General features: G+C 45.1%; 1 pseudogene; it reads left to right on the top strand.

Moving 5' to 3' along the window:
• The window catches only part of LOC139027564 (SRSF protein kinase 2-like), a 55396-nt pseudogene extending 35307 nt beyond the window's left edge, over positions 1-20089 (top strand).
• Positions 20090-20425: the final 336 nt, after the last annotated feature.

The raw sequence follows: 20425 nt of genomic DNA, 5'->3' as shown, positions 1-20425 counted from the left end.
GGAGGAGGAGAATTAAGCGTTTGGATAGAGAGAAGGCACCACACAAAGAGACCCCCAGTGAAGGACAGAACGGTGTCACCTCCTCCCACCTTCACACGCAGCGTCTGTTTGAATGAACAGACAATGAATTGATTTGAAGGAACCGGGTCAACAAAAAAACACAGACCTAGGCCACGTTCCATTGGTGCTAGCTCGCGAGCCTCCTTTCCCCAATCGCCACTGATCTGACAAGTCGATAGCCAGTGAAGCTCAGGCACAGACAGAAACAGAGACAAAGGGCACGTCCCAAGAATCTCAAACAGCCTTCTTCCCTCATCTCACGTCCCACTCAACCACTATTCTGAAAGTGAAAGAAGACAAGGAAAGGCTGCCGTAGTAGAGTATTGGACCACAGCCAGCCAGTCGAGAAAGCAGAGTCAGGCCAGCAGCAGTTACATCTGGAGCAGCCATGATCCCTCCCAGACAGACAGTCCATTCAATTCCCCCTTCATCTTCTGTGTGCAGTGTGACCCACATCACATCCCTGCACCCAGGCTGGCTGCTTCGTAGATAACCGCAATAGCATAGCAGCTAATGAAGCGTGATATAGTGCTAGAGACTTGCCACGGCGCACGCCGGCACCCATTAGCCAAGATGCCTGGGCCGGCCCCCCTTTTTCTTTCTCTCGCTCTCTGTGTCTGCAGCATGCCTCTCTTGGTTTCCTTCTCTTTCTCTTTGTGTCTGGCCAGTCGCCATCTCTCTGTTTCCATTCTCTTCATTTCTCTTGTGTTTCCATTTCCCTCTCTAGCTAGCTTTATGTCCCAATATCTTTCTCTATATTCAATTTCTCTCTCTTTTCTCTCGTTCTCTGTCCCGTTCTCTCTCTGTGTCAGAAGGGTCAGTGGCAGACCAGACATGGCCCAACTGGCCTCTGTCTGTGGAAACAGGAGTGACTGTTCTTGTCTGTCAACTAGTGCCAGTCTGTTTCCTCAAAGGGCTTGGTGAATTAGAAGGGCCATAGAATTACAATTGGATTTTTTATTGAATCAAACAGGGCCTTGAGCAGAATGAACAAGACACACCACACGACACCCCCGATGCGTGGTCATGTGATTCCGCTGTAGTCACCTGATCTACAGGATGAGTCAGAATCCATCTGGTTCAGGTGTCACACGCAGGTCGCTAGGGTTCAAGGGAGTCCAGGGTTAAAGGTTATGGTTGAGGGACAGAAGGATTCTTCCATAGCCAGTCTGTTTGTGCTATCATGCTATCAATTTCAAGTTCATTTTAAGGGCTTTATTGGCATGGGACATATGTTAACATTGCCAAAGCAAGTGAAGTAGATAATAAACAAAAGTGAAATAAACAATAAAAATGTACTTCTTCTCTCACTGACAATATGAGGCTATAGGCCTAGATCTTCCATATACCGAATAATCAACTGTTTAATCACCTATAGATTTTTTCTCAATGCCTTATGTTTCCATGTCATGGTCATATCATGAAGGATTACATCCACAAATATTGTAGAAGCCATAATGGTTGAAAATATATTTTGGCATCTGTCTTGAGTAACAGCAATTTACTATCATTATAGCGGTCTGGTATTGTGATCATCCAGACTTTTCCCCCTTCTCTCCTCTTCTGCTGCACTTGAATAAAATGTCTTGTGTGTGTTTGTATGTTTAGGTCTGATAGCACACTGTGTCCCTGTTTACTCAATATGTTTACATGCAGCATGCAATGGTTTCCTCTGGGACCAACTATTTACCCTCTCTCGCTCTCTCTCTTCCTCTCGCTCGTTCTCCACCTGTCCTTCTTTAGTTTCCCCMTCTTCTTTTCTCTCTGTCATCCGGTGTTTGTTTCCAACTGAGCGGGTTTCTGTTTCTTCCAGTGGAACCTGATCTGGTCCAGTAACCCCAGTCAGACAGTCAGTCCTAATGACAGGCTGGTTTGGAGGAAGAGGACCGCCACGACTTAACTAGCTGACTCACTGACTGAAACCTGTATGTCTGGCCGTTACAGTATATGCAACTGCTGTGTCATTTTCAATATATACAGAAATATTATTATTAGGCGTATCACATCTAACAATCAGAAAGAATATTACTGATAGGTATGGTTGGTAACATACTGTACTTTGTACCTCCAAGCTAACATACCATTGTAAATGAACTTTGCAGYGAAAGGGAAATGGAGGGGGAGAGGGACGGAACCATCCAGAGAGTGACTCAGGAAATGTCGATTTAAGAGGAGAGGAGGAATGTGGCACAATGATCGCCTTGGAACYGAGATGTCCTGATGGGGGGCTTAAAATAGAGATGGAGAGAGAGACAGATAGTGGAACAGAGAGAGATAGACAGATAGTGGACAGAGCGAGAGAGACAGATAGTTACCAAGCCCTGCAATTACCAAGCCCTGCAATGCCAAGAGCTGAGCAAAGAAAAAAAGAGTCCCCTCATCCAGCTGGTCCTGGGGCTGATTTTACAAACCTGTTCTACTAACACACTGAAGCCTCAGGACCAGAACATCCAATCAATCAGAATAAACCAAATTACAACACAGTCAAAACAAAACTACATTGCTTATTGGGAAACACAAGCACAAGCACAAAGCAAAATGCAGTGCTGTCTGGCCCTAAATCGACAGTACACCGCGGCTAACTATTTGACCATGGTTACTGATCAAAACCTTAGAAAAACCTTGACAAAGTACAGGCTCAGTGAGCACAGCCTTGCCATTGAGAAGAGTAGATACAGGAAAACATGGCTCCCTGTAGAGGAAAGGCTGTGAAACCATTGCACCACAGCAGAACCCGAGACAGAGCTGCATTCCTGACAAAATTCAAATAATATAAAACAATTAGAGAGTSTCATGTCCCCAAATTYGAAACCCTTATTTAAGGTTTCAAAGACCTCTCTGATGAGAATAGGCTACCCGTCCTGTTGGGGGAGGACACAGAGAGCTGTGGGTTGGCAGCGCACTACATTGCTGCCTGCCATAAGATGAGGGACAGTGTCTGACAGACCAATTAACCTGTCCTCTATACTGTTATTGTTCAATGGTTATTTTGACCGTTGGTTATTGTTGTTACTGTTGTCCCATTGACAATTCTGAAGATTATTATTTTAATATTGTAAATATCCAAAGTAAGCTTTGGCAAAGATAGAGAGCGAGAGAGAGATAGGGGAACAGAGAGAGAGCGAAAGAGAGACAGATAGTGGAGAGAGAGGGACATCATAAGAGAGAGATGAAGAGAGATAGACAAAGATAGAGTGACACAGAGAGAGAGGGAGGGCCCTCATGAAGATTAGCAGTGTAGGGGTAAACTCTGGGTCACCAGAGGCTTAATCTCTGCTGATATAGCTGCTGATTTAAAGCACTGGAATGATAATGGTCTGTTTGTTTGTTTACATGTGTGTCGGCTTGCGGGTCTTTGATTGTCTGCCTGTGTGCATGTGAGTGCTTTTGTGTGTGTGTGCATTTGTGTGTGCGTGTGTGTGTTGTACCGTCCCAGGTGGCGTGGCTGTAAGTGCCCAGTGTAACATTATAGCTTTCGTCCTTCCCTCGCCCCGACCCGGGCTCCAACCAGGGACCCGCTGCACACATAGACAACTGACACCCACGAAGCATCGTTACCCATCGCMCCATAAAATCCGCGGCCCTTGCAGAGCAAGGGGAACAACTACTTCAGGTCTCAGAGCGAGTGACATCACCGATTGAAACGCTATTAGCACGCTACCATGGTTGGTTCGTTGGGGGGTACTGAGCCAGTTACAGCTGTACGTTAAACAGCCTCAGCGGCGGCCGCTTATTGACCCGTCGTCTGTCGACTTTCCGCAGCACACTGTGTGCTGCGGTCAACGCGAGCATCAATGTAACCAGTATAACTTGTCGTCGTCCCTCGCTCGACCAGGCGACCCTCTTGCACAACCATCAGCTTGACACCCTACAAAGCATCCTGTTACCTCCATTCTGCATCCAACAAAAGCCGCGGCCCTTGCAGGACAAGGGAACAACACTACTTCAAGGCCTCAGAGCGAGTGACGTCACCATGATTGAAACGCTATAGCACGCACCACCGCTAACGCTGCTAGCCATTCACATCGGTTACACCAGCATGACGGCCACTACTATAAATCTCTTAGTTCCTGCTGGCCGCCATGCACATCCATCACAACACACACACACACACACACACACACACACACACACACACACAAACAACACACACACACTCCGTCCCTCCACCCTGCCACAGCCCAGAGCCCCACAGGCTGGCCAGACACACACAGAGTAGATACAGAGGCCCTACATGATGGTGAACAACAGGCCTAGACCTTTCATCTCTACTCCTACCCTTCAGTATTACTCATATCCATCTAAGATAGCCAGTTCATTTCATAGGTAATTGCATGGGGGAAGACAGCCGATGGAATACCTTGCCTGGGTACCACGTGACTGTTTCGCAGTCAACAAGGCAGTAGTTGATTGCTTATGCAAGACAAGTAAGTTGGGCTGAAGCAGAAACGGCAATAGGACCCTGCCTTAATGTCCCGTGTCTGTGTGGTGAAGACATTATACCATCATGGCCGCTTAATTCATCCCCAGCTCCAATTGGTCCTCATTCATCCCTCATTCTCCCCTGTAACTATTCCCCGGGTCGTGCTGTAAATGAGAAATGTATTATCAGTCAACTTACCTGGTAAATAAGGTGTAAAAAATTAATCATTTAAAAAGGACGTTATTGTCCTTGGTAGTTTGTGGGACGCATCGAATCACGCGTGTAGTGTGTGTTTACATAATTTGTCTGTTGTGTGTACTTCAGTCGCTGTTGTTGTTTTGTGGTGTGAATCTGAGTGTGGTTTAGTTGTGTGTGTTGGTGGTGTTCTCTGTGTGTGTGTGTGCCTGTGCTGTTGTGTGGTGTGTGTTTTGTGTGTGGTGTGTGTGGTGTGTTGGTTGTGTGTGTGTGTGGGTGTGTGTGGGTGTGTGTGTGTGGTGCTGTGTGTGTGTGTGTGTGTTGTGTGTGTGTCGCCTCTGTGCGTGCATTCGCATGTCTGTGTGTGTCGTGCGCGTGCCGCGTCCACGCGGTCCAATGCATGGTAGGCAGGGCCATTAGCAGCTAGGTGAGAGAGCACCATGTGACTGGGCTTGGAATTCTGGGCCTGGCCCTCTCTGCTTGGCCAGCACAGTGTGTGTCACACACACATCGTCTTCTCCTCAGCTCGACCACATCTGAGAGGACTGCCCCGTCTGACGGTCCGTGTGTGTCCATCCATCCTRCTCTATGGATCGTAGTCCGTCTAGGCCCAAGTCTTGGGGCCTGGCTATGAGCGTGCTGAGGCTACGACACAGAGCCTTCAAAAACAGGTAGATGAAGAGGGAGGGAGGGGCGAGATTGGTGTCTCTGTGGGAGAGAGGGCTGACTATCTGAATGTTCATCAAATATCCGGATATTCGAAATACATCTGGGTTTGTTTTAGTTTAATTTTTAACATGAGCACTGCTTCGCGAGGGAGAGAGGCTGGCACTCTTACTGCTGCAGTTGTGGAGGGGGCGGTGTGTGAGATGGGAGCGAGCCGAGCAGACAAGGCAGCTTGTCTGACAATACGAGCTAACTTGTCGCAATGTTATTTATCATCCCATATAACAGGGCCTGTATTAACTGGAGTAGCCTAGAGAAGCTAGCCAGCTAGCTAAGTTAGCCAGCTATAGCTAGATAGGGCAGCATTTGGCCTCAATTAGCCTATCTCCCCAACCCCATTACAATAAATCAACAGCCTAGCTATTGCTTGCTCATTGTAGCCTACTCCTTCTCATTTCGATAACTTTTAATTTCGTGAGGCCTCCCAAGTGGCGCAGTGGTCTAAGGCTTAAGCTGCTTAAGAAAAAAATAAGAAGTTCACAAGATAATTTGTAAGTGCAATTCCTCAACAATTTCTTAAGATGTAATGGTTCTCTTACAAACTCCTCAAATATCTTCTTAAGATGTTTTGTTGCTAGGCAACTGATTTAGCTAGCTYGCWAMSWSYKWKWMYRWWMCAWGTTTCCAACTGAGATTACTGTTCTAAAACATGTTCTTGSGTTTAAAATAATGAATACTGAAGCTTTCAGATGAAGTCTGTGAGTGAATTAAACATGTTCAATTGCTTTCACAAGCTTTTTCTCTCACTGTCCTGATATTAAGACAAAGGTTTAGCTATCTTGGAATTCAAGAACATCTCCAAGAACTTTATTTTCAAGAATCTAATTTCTTTTCAACTTTTCGCTTAAGGAGAAACATAAGAAATAGTGCAAGAGAATTTCCTCTAACCTTTTAGAGGAATAGCAACTTTGCTTAACTTTCTTCTTAAGTCTATAGTTAAGGYAYAAAATGTCAGTTAAGAAGAAATGTCTTSTTAAGAAGGTTTTGTGAATCCGGCCCCAGGCTCTGTCGCAGCCGGCCAAGGAGACCAATGGGGCGGCGCACAATTGACCCAGCGTCGTCCGGGTTAGGGGAGGGTTTGGCCGGCAGGGATATCCTTGTTCTATCGCGCTCTAGCGACTCCTGTGGCGGGCCGGGCGCATGCACGCCGATACGGTCGCCAGGTGTACGGTGTTTCCTCCGACTGGCTACCGGGTTTAGTGGGCATTGTGTCAAGAAGCAGTGCGGCTTGGTTGGGTCGTGTTTCGGATGACACATGGCTCTCAACCTTCGCCTCTCCCGAGTCTGTATGGGAGTTGCAGTGATGAGACAAGACTGGGGAGAAAAAGGGGTAAAAGTGAAAAACATATACTTTATGTTTTGGGATTTTAGTTCATATTGCATTGCGTTATTGAATGCTCACTCAACTTGCTACACAAAGCTACCGGTTGGATACTGGTCTTTTTATGTGGCACATGTCATAAAAACAAAATTGAAAAGTTTGTTGTTTTATTAAATTAATAATTTTAAATGTCATGGTATATCCTTGTAGTACATAACAGTGTCACATGGATATTTTAATACAATTTAGAAAAAGCCTTTTCAGTGTTAAAATATGTCAACAAAAAAATCTCACTAAAATGAATACTCACACTAGTATTCGAATACTAACATCCGTTCGAATATTCAAATAACCTTGCACATCCCTAGAGGGTAGTGTAGGCATTGTGTGTGTGTGTGTGTGTGTGCGTACGTGCGTCCCACTGTGCGTGCCTGCACTTGTTTGTGGAGGATGCTGAGCAACCGTGTGACAATCCAAATGGAAAAACACATTCACAACGGGATAACATCTTAACAACGTTGAATTTAGATATCAGGGGGTGATGTTGCCTCAACATTTTTACTATGACGTCCTGAAAACGTTCAGCCTAAACCCTCACACAACACTTCAACAACATTCATTGGTCAGATGTTTACCTTTTGTACAACCATAATGCGGACTGTAAACACCTAGGGGAAGTAATTGTGTTGTGTATAGAATTCAGCCCAGGCTGTGTGTTTCTATTTCAGAGCTAACAGTCTTCCTCCTCTTATCAGCTTGGGACTAATTGACCTCCATAATGGCCATGGCTCCCTTTGACATCACTGGATGGAATATGATGAAAGTACACTGTTTGAGTGGTTGAGTGATACAGTACTTAGTGGTATTCTGTAGCTAGATATATACTGTTGAGTGGTTGAGTGATACAGTACATTAGTGGTATTCTGTAGCTAGATATATACTGTTTTGAGTGGTTGAGTGATACAGTACTTAGTGTATTCTGTAGCTAGATATATACTGTTTGAGTGGTTGAGTGATACAGTACTTAGTGGTATTCTGTAGCTAGATATATACTGTTTGAGTGGTTGAGTATACAGTACTTAGTGGTATTCTGTAGCTAGATATTACTGTTTTGAGTGGTTGAGTGATACAGTACATTTGGTATTCTGTAGCTAGATATATACTGTTTGAGTGGTTGAGTGATACATACTTAGTAGTATTCTGTAGCTAGATATATACTGTTCGAGTGGTTGAGTGATACAGTACTTAGTGGTATCTTAGCGAATAATACTGTTTCGGATGTGTCTTGATATGTGCAAGAATGCAGCTATTATACTGCAACTCTTCAGGGTTGTTTGTGGTCACGTCACAGCCAAGGTGAATGGCGTGATGTTCAGCAATGCATACACACATTTAAGTACAAATTCACACACACAATCTCTGTAGTAAACATCACAGACACACAAAAGCATCTTGGCTCTTGTGTCAGTAGAGGAGAGTCAGGCTTCTGACATAACTGCACACCCAGCATAAACACAATGTGCCTCACGGCCTCAAGGCTCTGTGTGTGTGATGTGTTTGCACGTTTGTTTGCGAGTGTGTACAGTGTGTGCAGTGTGTGCGTGTGTGAGCTGTGACATGGGCCAGTGACATTGGAACAGGCTGTGACGTCAGTGAGAAGTAGCACGCCAGCTAGCAAGCCATTTTTCTCAATGCAAATGTTATTCAAAAGAAAAGTCAAGCACTTCTAGGGAACAAAACTCCCATCCAGTAGTGGGTGGGTGGCTGACTGTGCCGTAGAGTGACAGTGCCAGTGTGTATGGGGTCTTGTGTATATGCTTACTGGTGTGTTTCTGTATTAACGTGTGTGGGTAGTTGGGTGCCTTTGCATTTTATACAGTTTGCACGCTTTTTAGTCTGCGTTGTATGGGTTTTATGTGTGCTTGGGTGCATGTTTTTGTGTTTGCTTGCTTGGGTGTATGTTGTTGTGTGTAGTAGTGTGTAGGTCAGTGTAGTGCAGCATGTAGTACAGTATTAATTTGCTTCCCATGGGAAAATAGACAAACAGTCAAATCAGCATCTATTGACTGTTATAAACAGGGTGGTTCAAGCCCTGATTGCTGATTGGCTGACAGCCATGGTGTATCAGACCGTATACCACAGGTATGACAAAACAATTATTTTTACTGCTCTAATTATGTTGGTAACCAGTTTATAATAGCAATAAGGCACCTCGGGGGTTTGTGATTTTTTTTTTGTCCGATATACCACAAGGGCTGTGTCCAGGCATTGCGTCGTGCCTAAGAACAGCCCTTAGCCGTGGTATATTGTCCATATACCACACCTCCTTGGGCCTTATTGCTTAATTATACAACGGGTAGGTTTAATCCTGAATGCTGATTCGTTAAAACTGCATTCCAGCCGGTGTCTATTCCACAAGTTACCACCGGCTAAATCTATGACGTTAAAATACCTATTTACTCTGTTCCATCTGACTGTGCAATCCACTGTCTCGTCAGCCCAGCCTGGCTATTTATAAACTTGACCTCCACTATAAAAAGCATCTAGACATTATCTCACATTTATTTTAAAACTAAACATTTAGTTTTCAACAGCGGAGATTTGTATAAACCTTGCTGTCTGTCTCTCCGACATTTGCAACATTGTTTCAATATTCAAATTCTATCTCCAGATGTCCCATAGTAATGAACGTGTCGGGAGTCGGGACGAGACAGACAGGCAGGCAGCTTTTCACAGCCAGTTGAAATCATGAATCAGCATAATTTMTATGGATATATACAAAGAACTACTAAAAGAAAACATATAAAACGAAATGAATTGCAGCTAGTTWGCAGTCTTTCCAGCTTCAGTTTGAATTGATTGTGTTAGCTGTGTTGTTGGCTAGCTCCTCTGAACAAGTGTCCTGACGAGAGAYCACATTTTCCGTGAGAAATRTTGAGAGAGAAATTTTGCATCATTAGCTCATTGTTATGGATGTYTCCAAATAAATGTCACTAGYAAACAGCTTAAACAAATGCAAATGCAGCTACTTTMCTGTTATTCTGGCTGCACTGTTTGATGTGACTGTAAGTTAGCCGTAGTTGGCTAGCTAGCAAGCAAGGGATAAGAACGTTGCCAGCCAATGGAACATTTAGAACGAACGACTGGGTCGCGTCCATAGATACTAAACAAAAAAACTGAAAAACTGGTCTCTGGCGACCGAACCAATAGAACGAACGACCAGCCGGCTTGGGTAGCAACCCTAGATTTGTGTCGGGACTATATCTCGTGGAAGGATGAAGTAGTATTAATAATCACTACTCTGGATGGTTCTGACTTAGAATATGTGGACAACTACAAATACCTAGGTATCTGGTGAGACTGTAATCTCTCCTTCCAGACTCACATTAAGTATCTCCAATCCAAAATTAAATCTAGAATCAGCTTCCTATTTCACAACAAAGCATCCTTCAGTCATGCTGCCAAACATACCCTCGTAAAACTGACTATCCTGCCGATCCTTGACTTCGGCGATGTCATTTACAAAATAGCCTTCAACGCTCTACTCAACAAATTGGATGCAGTCTATCACAGTGCCATCCGTTTTGTCACCAAAGCCCCATATACTACCCACCATTGCGACCTGTACTCCCTCGTTGGCTGGCCCTCGCTTCATACTCGTCGCCAAACCCACCTGCTCCAGGTCATCTACAAGTCTCTGCTAGGTAAAGCCCCACCTTCTCTCAGCTCACTGGTCACCATAGCAGCACCCACCCATAGCACGCACTCCTGCAGGTAATCTCACTAGTCACCCCCAAAGCTAATTTATCCTTTGGCCGCCTTTCCTTCCAGTTCTCTGCTGCCAATGACTGGAACGAACTGCAAAAATAACTGAAGCTGGAGACTCATATCTCCCTCACTAGCTTTAAGCACCAGCTGACAGAGCAGCTCACAGATCACTGCACCTGTACATAGCCCATCCAACTACCTCATCCCCATACTGTATTTATTTATCTTGCTCCTTTGCACCCGAGTATCTCTACTTGCACATTCATCTTCTGCACATCAATCACTCCAGTGTTTAATTGGTATATTGTAATTACTTCGCCACCATGGCCTATTTATTGCCTTACCTCCCTTATCCTACCTAATTTGCACACACTGAATATATACTTTTTCTACTGTATTATTGACTGTATGTTTGTTTATTCCATGTGTAACTCTGTGTTGTTGTATGTGTCGAACTGCTTTGCTTTATTCTTAGCCAGGTCGCAGTTGTAAATGAGAACTTGTTCTCAACTAGCCTACGGGGTTAAATAAAGGTAAAATAAAAAATATATTAATAAATTAATCAAAAGAAAAAAAATTATGAAAATATGCCAATTATTATTTGAATATGTTGGTAACCCGTTGTATAAAAGTGATAATGCCCTCGAAGCCGGTGAAAACCTGCAGCACGGGTACTGACCAAGACCAGACGGAGGGCATGCACTATACCGGTTTTAACGTCTCAGCACTGGCTGCCTGGGAGTTTTAGAATTCAATTGAAGATTCCTTCTATTGGTTTTTAAAACAATCCACAATTGTACATCCACTACATGTCAGACATGCTTTTWAGTTATGTACCCAGTAGGTCCCTCAGGTCCTCTGGCACTGCCCTTTTAACTATCCCAAAGCCTAGGACCAAGAGGCATGGAAAGGCAGCCTTTAGTTCCTCTGCCCCTAGCTTCTGGAATAGCCTGCCAGAGAACCTGAGGGAGGCCAAAACTGTGGACATATTCTTAAAACTTGTCTTTTTATTTTTAATTTTCCTTAGGTTTTTTTTTTCTTTCAGTTTTTATTGTTATTCTTTTGTTTTTTTATCCTCATGTTTGTTGTGTAGTAAATATTTATTTTATTTTTCATTGTTTTTAAAACTTTTTTACCTTCATCAGTGTCTGAAATGTTCTATATAAATAAAGCTTGATTTGATTTGATGATACCCTCTGTAGCGCCTTGCGGTCCGATGCCAAGCAGTTGCCATACCAAGTGCAGCTAGTCAAGATGCTCTCAATGAATAACTTTTTGAGGATCTGAGGGCCCATGCCAAATCTTTTCAGCCTCCTAAGCGGGAAGAGGCGTTGTCGTGCCCTCTTCACGACTGTGTTGTTGTGTTTGGACCATTATAGATCCTTAGTGATGTGGACACTGAGGAARGMGAATGTGGATGGGGGTGTGCTCGGCCCTCCGTTTCCTGTAGTCTACGATCAGCTCCTTTGTCTTGCTGACGTTGAGGTAGAGGTTGTTGTCCTGGCACCACACTGCCAGGTCTCTGACCTCCTCCCTATAGCCTGTCTCATCGTTGTCGGTGATCAGGCCTACCACCATTGTGTCGTCTGCAATCTTAATGATGGTGTTGGAGTCATGCAGTCGTGGGTGAACAGGGAGTACAGAAGGGGACAAAGCACACACACCTGAGAGGCTCCCGTGTTTAGGGTCAGCATGGCAGACGTGTTGTTACCAACCCTCACCACCTGTGGCCGGCCCGTCAGGAAGTCCTGGATCCAGTTGAGGGAGGTGTTCAGTCCCAAGGTCCTTAGCTTATTGATGAGCTTGGAGGGCACTATGGTGTTGAACGCTGAGCTGTAGTCAATGAACAGCATTCTCACATTGCCCTTTCCCATCTGGACAAGAGGAAAAACTGTGTGGAGTGCAATAGAAATMATGTCCTCTGTGGATCTATTGGGACAGAATGATAATTGGAGTGGGTCCAGGGTGTCTGGGATGATGGTTTTGATYTGAGCCATGACCAGTCTTTCAAAGCATTTCATGGCTACAGATGTGAGATGTTACCTTGGCATTCTTGGGCACAGGGATTATGGTGGTCTGCTTGAAACATGTAGGTATTACAGTCTGGGTCAATTGCCAGCTGGTCAGCGCATGCTCTGAGTATGCGTCTTGGTAATCTGTCTGGCCCTGCGTCCTTSTGTTTAAAGGTCTTACTCACGTTGGCTTCGGAGAGCGTGATCACACAGTTGTCCGGAACAGCTGGTGCTCTCATGCATGGTTCAGTGTTGAATTAAACAGAGGTTACTGTAATAGCGAGGTTGGTGTGTTTAGTTGGTTAGTGGAACCGTAGTATAATGATTTTGCACAGTATATGTTACGGCGCTAATGCCGGGCTGAATTTTTCTTAATGTATTGTACACAGAGAGAACCAAAATGGTGAGCTAGGTGTGTGGACAGTAATGTATTGCACTACAGAGCTGTAATTGCCAATATATGGTAATGTTTTGTTTTGTACAGATACCTGTAGACTCAGATCCATAATCGTGTGGTAGGTGAGTGGTAATGCACAGATTCATCATTGCGGGTATGGATAGTGTGGGGGCAGTGTTGCGTGACGTCAGGCAGGCAGGCTGTAGACTGAAATAGCAGTGAGATCTCACTTCCCTGTCATGTGCAGAGCAGCAGACATACCGGAGGAAAGGAGCAAATGAGTCAGCTTGCCTGACCTGCTGCTGGAAGAGACTGATATGGACGGAGAAGGAGAGAGGGAGAGGAGAGAGGGAGAGAGCGAGAGCGGGAGGGAGAGAGAGAGAGGGAGGGAGCGAGAGGGAGAGAGAGGGAGAGGGAGATGATGATGAATCAGTGAAAGAGAGAGTGGTAGCCTATTACCAGGGGGATGCGATGGTGTTTTGGTTCTGACTGAGAAAGGCTGGTGCTCACTGTTTAGTCATTGAAGCCTCGCTGAGTGGACAGTCGAGTTGCTAAGTAATGGCTGTTGCCTAGGTGATAATGCACCTCATTTATCAATGACTCACCGCAATGACAGGCAGCTGAAATAAAAAGTCTTCATTCAGCTACAGGAGCCTATGTCAGTCTGTCTTAATAGTACTCAGTTTTTCTCAATTTATCACTGAGGTGACAGCAACATTCCATAACTGATCCACCACTAAGTTGACTGACAGGCATCAAAGTGTAACCCATAGAGATCCTATAATTGACTGAATTATAGGATCTGTGTTACCGATAGAATACATATTCCTTATTGCTATGGTGTTACCTACTAGATGACAACAGTGTGTTCAGTAACCACTAGGTCTATGTTTCCCAGGTGAAGTGGTTTAACCCCTAGGTGACCTCTGCCTAGAGGTACCAGGATGTTCAGAGTCAGACACGATGATAGCAGGCCTAATCAATAGGTTACCTAGGTGACAGTGGAGTTCCATCGCTATTAAATGTGTTTCCTTGGTAACAGTCATGCTCAGCATTCAGTACGTTACTTTGGTGCGAGGTAATCAATATGTTGCCTGTAGTCACGGGTAGTGGTGTTAAGTAATCAATATGTGAAGATGTTTTTTAAGGATAGATGTTACTGAGTGAACAGGGGTATAATGTGGTTGTTGTATCMGAAATGATTYGGGGGGGGGGGGGGTGCAACTCAATGTTAGGAAGGTTTGGTATACTCAGTGTAGGAAGGAACTCATTCATGGTGTATACAGTATAACCATATGTCAATAGAACTCCATAGGTTTTCACAAACACAGAATTAGGGATTTGGAGCTGACAAAGATGACAGCTTCTTAGCTTTTCTCATGTCTTTCTCCCCCATTTAGCAGGGAAATTAATGATTAACAATGTTGAATCATTTTCCTGAATTAGAACAGAGGCCTTGGGGATAGGAGGGGTATCACTGTGCTCTGCTCTGAAACACTGTGAAGTGATTTACCTAAACTACCGGTACATTCAGTGTGCCTTTCGTCTACCTTTATTTCATTTATCTTCCCCGGATTCTGTGTTCTCTCTCTCTTTTGTCTTTTCTACTCTCCAACCTCCATGTCTCTCAGCTACTATTCCGTTCACATTTAATTTGAATTTTTTATTTAACCCTCATTTTAAAAGCTAAGTTGACTGAGAACACATTCTCATTTGCAGCAACGACCTGGGGAATAGTTACAGGGGAGAGGAGGGGGAATGAATGAGCCAATTGGAAGCTGGGGATGATTAAGCGGCCATGATGGTATGAGGGCCAGATTGGGAATTTCATATAAGTGTATAAGTGAACATACAATATTTTCTCTAAAGCTCAAAACATGTTTTTACACGTGAATTTGTGAGACGGTTACCTCCCCATAATCATGACATCCTTTGATAGGGATGGGCTTTGGAAATGCACTGCAGGGACTCTAAATGCCTTTGCAGGGTGGGACAGTGGAAGTGTGTGTGTGTGGGTGTGTGTGTTTTCGTGGAGAGTTAGAGAACAGGCTCTTCAGTACTGTGTGTTTGTCTTCCGCACACTACTCTGGCCTTTATTAAGTGGTGTGCAGTTCGCAAACGATTCATTATTTTTGAACAACTCTTTTTACTGACTCGAGAGTCATTATTCGTTTTTCTGAGGGACCCGTTCATTTTAGTCGTTTGTTTGACCTGCTGACTGGCCGCAATGAATTCTACAGCAGGATTTAAACACGTTCATCCGACTCAGTGGCTCCGGAGACGTGCTCTGATCACAAACTGTCTATCATGTGCGGACAGAAAAATAGATCATGAGCATAGAGAAGAAAAATACACGTTTAGAACTGATCATTGATTGAATGATGCAAGAATGAATTGATTATTCAACATTACCGCTGGACACCTTTTGTAGAACCAAAACAAACGCATGCCTCTGCTAAATACTTGAGAACTAATCGTTTGGGGGGCAGCTGCAGTTCGCAAACGATATTGTGCTCATCTCGCTCGCGGCAGTCAAGCAGAGAGCATTCCGCCAAGAGTCGTTCACAATCTAGTTTGGTTGCGGCCACAATTAGGCTAGACCTCGTTTCAAAGCTAGCAATAAATCCGCTTATTTGTATCCCTAGCCTTCACAAATGTACATTGTTTGAAGTACACTTTTATAAGTCTCAGTAACAAATGGCAATGACAATAAGCCCCTTATGGTGAACGAGAGGCATGTAGAATCATGATCTTTTCTAGTTTTTAGTTCATCGTTCGCCGGTAGGGGGTCGTGCATGCTCTGGGCATTACTGAATCAAATTAACAAAAGGAGCCGAAAGATTAGTTGTTTTGACTGAACGAGTTGAAAAGATCTGAGTCTGTAAAAAGAGTCGAACTTCCCATCACTAGCCTTTATGAGTGAGTTGAGTTCTGGGCATGTCCACACACACAAAAAGGTGTTTCAGGGTGGAAAATGCTTCCCACTCTAATTTACCATGTCTGAGAGAGAGTCCTGTCTGGACCCGCTCAACACAACACACACACACACACACACACACACACACACACACACACACACACACACACACACACACACACACACACACACACACACACACACACACAGGACATTCCACAGAGCACCGGGCAGGTCTCTTGCACCCACGCTACCCTGAGGTGGGACAGTGCTTACACACAAACCTCTGTTACCATGTACAGTGCATTCAGAAAGTATTCAGACCCCTTGACTTTTCCACATTTTGTTACGTTACAACCTTATTCTAAAATGTATTGAATTGTTTTCCCCTCATCAATCCACACACAATAGCTCATCATGACAAAGCAAAAACAGGTTAAGAAATGTTTTGCAAATGTAAAGGAAAAAAAACTGATATTATATTTACATAAGTATTCAGACCCTTCACTCAGTACTTTGTTGAAGCACCTTTAGCAGCGATTACAGCCTCGAGTCTTCTTGGGTATAACACTACAAGTTTGGCACACCTGTATTTGGGGAGTTTCTCCCATGTTTCCCTGCAGATCCTCTCAAGCTCTGTCAGGTTGGATGGGGAGCGTCACTGCACAGCTATTTTCAGGTCTCTCCAAAGATGTTGGATCAGGTTCAAGTCCGGGCTCTGCCTGGGCCACTCAAGGACATTCAGAGACTTGTCCCGAAGCCACTCTTGCTTTGTCTTGGCTGTGTGCTTAGGGTTGTTGTCCTATTGGAAGGTGAACCTTCACCCCAGTCTGAGGTCCTGAGCGCTCTGGAGCAGGTTTTCATCAAGGATCTCTCTGTACTTTGCTCCGTTCATCATTCCCTCGATTCTGACTAGTTTCCCAGTCCCTGTCGCTGAAAACTACCCCACAGCATGATGCTACCACCACCATGCTTCACTGTAGGGATGGCGCCATGTTTCCTCCAGATGTGACGCTTGGCATTCAGGCCAAATAGTTCAATCTTGGTTTCATCAGACCAGAGAATCTTGTTTCTCATGGTCTGAGAGTCCTTTAGTTGCCTTTTGGCAATCTCCAAGCAGGCTGTTATGTGCCTTTTAATGAGGAGTGGCTTCCGTCTATCGTAAAGGCCTATTGGTGGAGTACTGCAGAGATGGTTGTCCCATCTCCACAGTTGAACTCTGGAGCTCTTTCAGAGTGACCGTTGGGTTCTTGGTCACCTCCCTGATTGAGGCCTTTCTCCCCTGATTGCTCAGTTTGGCCGTGCAGCCAGCTCTAGGAAGAGTCTTGGTAGTTCCAATACTGGACACTGTGTTCTTGGAGACCTTCAATGCTGTAGACATGTTTTGCTACCCTTTGCCAGATCGGTGCCTCGACACAATCCTGTCTTGGAGCTCTACGGACAATTCCTTCGACCTCTTGGCTTGGTTTTTGCTCTGACATGCACTGTCAACTGTGGGACCTTATGTAGACAGTTGTGCCTTTCCAAATCATGTCCAATCAATTGAATTTACCACGAGTGGACTCCAATCAAGTTGTAGAAACATCTCAAGGATGGTCAATGGAAACAGGATGCACCTGAGCTCAATTTCAAATCTTATAGCAAAAGGTCTGAATACTTATGTAAATATTATATTTCAGGTTTTTATTTTTAATACATTAAATACATAAAAACCTGTTTTTGCTTTTTCATTATGGGGTATTGTGTGTAGATTTGAGGGGGATTTAAAAATATATATGTATTTTAGAATAAGGCTGTAACGTAAACAAAATGTGGAAAAAGGGAAGGGGTCTGAATACTCTTGAACGCGCTGTATGTACACACTATACACACTCCCATTGTAACCTGCAACCACAATACAGCTCTCTCACCCTGTGGGTTCTTGTGCTGTAATTACACTGCTTATACCAATGTGACAGTCAAGCATCTAGAAAACCAACAGCCGCAAAACAAACCGTTAATGCATTCGTCTTGAGGAGAAAGTAGCTAGTCGACTGTGTCAGCTGGCTGCGAACTGGTCTGGTATGTCTGCAATGACGACAATGGCAGCCAGTCATTAGCTTTGTTAGCTGCTGACCTTGCGTCCCAAAAGGCACCCTATTCCCTACATAGTGCACTACTGTAGATGGTGTATGGCCAAAGGTGCTATTGGGACACAGCCCTAAGGTTTAGTTGTTATTGGTAATCTCCGGGGATTTCCATGCACTCAGAAACACTCTGGTTCCGTTGTTGCTGTTATGTGTATGAGTGCATGGTGACAGTGGTGCAGGGTGTGATAAACACACACCCACACYCGTGTGAGCTAGGATATGAAGTGTTCCCTGCAGCCTCTGGTATGTATATTTTCAATATGACTAAACACACACACACACATTTTCATGCGCTAGTACACACATGCACGTCCACAGACACTGGAGTGGGCTGATTTCTGCTGTAGTGGGCTTAGAGTTATTGTGGCTAAGTGTGTGTGTGTATGGCAGGCTCAAGCATAAAAGTGCTAAGCCTTTGGAAGTGATCTATGATACAGTACGTGACTGGTTTGGTTAAGGAGCATCTTGCTGCAAGGGCACACAGATCTAAGCACGGAGTGTGTGTGTGTGTGCGTGCGTGCGCGTACATAGCCTGGTGTGTGTGTGTGTGTGTGTGTGTGTGTGTGTGTGTGTGTGTGTGTGTGTGTCTCTCTGTCTCTGTGCGTGCATGTGTGTGCGCAAGTATAGAGGAATCTCAATGCTAAGTGTTTGTGTTCTTCTCAGACGGCTGTGCTTCTTTAGACGTTAGAGGAGCCTTGCGTTGTCCTAGCTAGCTGCCACGTTAACTCTTCAAGGCGTGGATTCTCCCTGCTCCACAGTTTCTATGGCAACGCACCGACCGTGAGGCTCCATCGTGTGCCTGTGAACGGGATTTATCACTGTGTGTGTGTGTGTGTGCGCGCGTTTGTTTGTGTTTGCTTCTTACTCAAGCGTTTGATTGTATTTCCGATATTTTTTGCTGAATCTATTAGCCAGGCACTGACACAGTTCACACTATTTATTTAGCATTAATAACTCACAGCTATTACGGAGGACGCCGCCGAAATAGCAACGTTCAGAGATCGTAAAACAACATCTTGTGCTTCTGCCTCATCTGAGTCAGATATTGAACAATGCTATTTATGTTAATGATAAGTCACCTCATCATGTACTCTTATGTTTCTGGTGGTGTCCTCGTTGATGCTCTGGAACTGATAGCCGGATGCTAAACATACAGGAGATAATACTGAATAGTATATTGAATAGAAAGCAGCACATCCACTCAGGCTGGTAAGAGAAGCCACACACTGTCTTATTGATGACATGCTAAGCCCTTAAATACACAGCATACTTTTTTAAGGGCATTAGTTATAGTTCCAGTCCTTTCAGATCTGAGAACACCTAGGGGCTAGGGGAAGGGATAGGGGCTATGGGAGGGGCTAGAGGAAGAGATAGGGGCTAGTGGAAGGGATAGGGGCTAGGGGAAGGGCTAGAGGAAGGGATAGGGGCTAGTGGAAAGGGATAGGGGCTAGTGGAAGGGATAGGGCTAGTGGGAAGGGGCTAGGGAGGCTAGACTAGGGGGAAGGCTAGGGCTAGGGGAAGGGATAGGGCTAGTGGAAGGGATAGGGGCTAGGGGAAGGCTAGGACTAGGGAAGGGCTAGGAGGGATAGGGGCTAGAGGAAGGGATAGGGGCTAGAGGAAGGGATAGGGGCTAGAGAGGAATGGGATAGGAGGCTAGGGAAAGGGATACGGCTAAGGGAAGGGATAAGGGGCTAGGGAAAGGGATAGGGCTGGGCAAGGGCTCTGGAAATGGAATCAGGTCTTAAAGCGGAAAATGGCATCCAGCTATGAATGGTCTGTTCGACGCAGTGGATGATTGTAATTGTTGTGAGTACACGAACTAATTCAGGTGTAACAGTATTTCTCTCTCTTTCTATTTCTTCCTCTGTCCTCTCTCCATCAGGCCTGAGACCCAGCAAAAAGCCCCAGTGTCTGCCCCCCCTCTCCCGCCCGCACCTCACCCCCTCCTGAGCCGGCTGTCCCCCCAGAGCCAGAGGAGGAGATCCGAGGCTCTGACGATGAGGAGCAGGAGGACCCCGCAGACTACTGCAAAGGTGGAGGGGAGACAACCCCCATATACTGTACAAACACACACCACACACACCTATGACAATCACACACATAACTCGTCTCCGTTCCCCTTTCTCTCTACCCTTTAGGACTCTCTCTCACTCACTCACTCACTCACACACACACGCACACACACACAGCAGGCATACAACACATGCCTGCATACAACCCCCCCTCCCCAGACACGCAGCTGTTACCCATACCCCAATACACTTAAGGCCGTATCTTGTTCTCCTCTCTCGCTCCCTCTCTCGCTCTCTCGCTCCCTCTCTCTCGCTCTTTCTTTCTCTCTCTCCTCTCTCTCTCTCTCTCTCTCTCTCTCTCTTCTCCTCTCTCTCTCTCTCTCTCTCTCTTTCTCTTCCTTCTCTTTCTCTTTCTCTTTCTCTCTCTCTGTTCTCTTTCTCTCTCTCCTCTCGTTTCTCGTCGTC

This window comes from Salvelinus sp. IW2-2015, linkage group LG4q.1:29 (genome assembly GCF_002910315.2).
Source record: "Salvelinus sp. IW2-2015 linkage group LG4q.1:29, ASM291031v2, whole genome shotgun sequence".
Lineage (NCBI taxonomy): Eukaryota > Metazoa > Chordata > Actinopteri > Salmoniformes > Salmonidae > Salvelinus > Salvelinus sp. IW2-2015.
Note: the sequence above shows the minus strand (reverse complement) of the source record. Positions and strands in the feature narration are given on the sequence as shown.